The sequence below is a fragment of the Oratosquilla oratoria genome, chromosome 23 (assembly GCF_046742065.1).
Source record: "Oratosquilla oratoria isolate Oo_2021 chromosome 23, ASM4674206v1, whole genome shotgun sequence".
In the NCBI taxonomy this organism is placed as follows: domain Eukaryota; kingdom Metazoa; phylum Arthropoda; class Malacostraca; order Stomatopoda; family Squillidae; genus Oratosquilla; species Oratosquilla oratoria.
Genome location: NC_134799.1, coordinates 35,842,525 through 35,845,057, shown reverse-complemented (window position 1 = coordinate 35,845,057; position 2,533 = coordinate 35,842,525).

Genomic DNA, 2,533 nt, shown 5'->3' with positions numbered 1-2,533 from the left:
ATTTCTTTAGCTAGGTTTTGTTTCTCCTTCTTTAGTTCTTCCAGCTTATCACTCTTTGAGTAATTGACTTTATTTGGTTAAACTTAGCTTCCCAATTTCCATTCATTTCTTTTAGTTTCTCCTCTAGATTTACTAGTCGGGGGAGGTTGTCATTTCGTCCCTCATTAAATCCATGGAAATAGTTATCTTCACCTTCCATTGCGCTGCTCTTATCTATATTTCTAATTTATACATTTTTACTAATCACATCGACTTCACCACTATTTTCAAGCCGTCTCTTGTTTACATACTGTTTGAGTTACTGGGCCCTATTTTCCCCTTCCTCATTTCCTTCCATTTTCCTCAGTAATCCCTCCCCTTCTCCTTTTCTCCACCTTCCCACTACACCACGAGCTTTTCCCTTCCCTATTAATACAACACAGGTACTTCCTTGTCGTTGTGATCCTCGAAATTTGAAGAAATCACCGGAGTCCAGACTTCGCTGCCACTCTGACCGACGTGTGTGTGTGTGTGTGTATGTGTGTGTAATTATCTCGGTAACTGCTGAATTGAACTGGGATCCATAGAAGTTATTCTCCCATAGCTGGAGACCGTATTATTACGTATATCACCCGCATTCTCAAGTAAAATATCAGGGCCTTTGATGACCTAGAATCTGGCTCATGCCTGTCACTCCCGTTTGGTCTTGCTATCGCATGGGGGAAGAGTAGAGCTCGAAACCAGTCTTCATCGTAAACAACGACCATATAACCTCAGGGCATAAGGTCTATTGTAGCTGACATGACTTCTTGTGTTCTCGAGCCGTCGCCCCACAGCATCCAGCCCTTTGGCATTGGTATCCAAATTTCTAGTCCATCTTCAATTTCATTCCACTATGGTGGCCACAGTAGCTTCTGACACACTCATCCGTTCATTTGTTCCCATTGTAAACGCGACGAAGTAATACTGTAGCTGAAACACTTGCAAATACTGTATGACGGCTTATACGGATCATCTTACTGAGCTTTTAACACACGTCAGCGGCGCGAGATTGTTGAGAAGGATGGAGGCACTGGTAACTACAGGTTATAACAACAATACTATATTTCGTGTAGAGCCTTCCTTCAAGGCAACTTAACATGCAGAATTACTCTTCAATAATGCAAATCTTAAGTCACAAGGGTGTCAATGAGGAGGCAGTCCCGCATTGTAAACTCACCCCGACCCCGAGCGCCATCCCCAAACTCTACCCCCTAACTCCTTTTTTCTCTTCAGGTGTTTCTAGTAAAGAAAGAAAGAAAAAAAATTATGACAACAATCAGTGCCCTGCACTGACCGTTACCAAGAACAAAAAAAGCTGATCCCACGAAGTCACGTTTATACCTACAACATTAACTACTTCACCTTGTTTAAATTCACCAGTTTCATAAGTCAGTTCTCAAATGTGTCTGAATAGATTGTCATAGCTATATAGTAATATACATCAGCACTACATAAATATTTACAAATGTCGTATTTTATATCACTGTAGATGTCTTTTCCGATAATGCAGAAAAGAAAATAAGAGTTCAAATCACATTTAGGAGATCTTTAGGACAAAAAATTTTTGTCCCCGAAGGTACACACAATTTTTAGGTGTTCTTGGAGTTTTCTCCGTTCCTTGTTAACTGAGCGTAGGCATTTGATTTTCACTTACAGTTTCTGGAATTATGAATTTTCATTCACAACACAACTACGAAGCGGCATAAACCTACTACCACCTGTGTCATGTGTGGTTTTATTCATTTAGTTTCTTGATTAGAAGGTTTCTTCGTATACAGAGCGTTTCATACGACAAACGTAATTGGTCAGATTCCCTCCAGCCCTCGCTTTCCAAACAAGGAAAGGACAGTAGCAACAGTTCGTTACACTTTCGTTTGCGAATGTTTTCAGGATGCAGGTTGCCCAGTTTCTCACGTGGGGGCAGGGCGTGGAGATGCACCGAAACTATGACGAAACTACTGTCTGTTTATCATAATCTGGCAGAAAGCCCGCGCCGTCTGGAATGCAAGTAACACTATCAACCCTTCTATTACTATGGCGAGCTCTACATATTCTTTCTGGTTAACGCCCAACATATCCTTTTATCATAAAGGACATCCTCGTACCCCTCCTCTCCCCCCCAGTTCGCCATGATGGCGGTTCGTCCTTCTTGTTTTCACGGTTGTGGGAGAGGTCTTCCACGGTGTTAGGATACTGCGCTCTTCACTGTAGTCATGGGGGTCTTGTGCTCCTCCTGGTCTGCGATTTTTTAGTCTTCAGCAGATTCCTCGAGTTCCTCGGCGTCCCACAGGAGTTAAGCAAGTCGTGCAGGGAAGTAGTCTCCTCCTCCTCCTGAGACTCGGGGAGCACGGAGGGAGAAAATCCAGCCAACGCCTTGGGGAAGTGGCACCGCTCCCACATTGCAACACATGGACGTACTATGAGCGCAGGCACCCGGTTGATGCGGTGGGGACGATTCCTTCGCGGTCGCAGTGCAAGTTTAGGTGGTCAAAGGGCTCCATTTCGGTCCTCG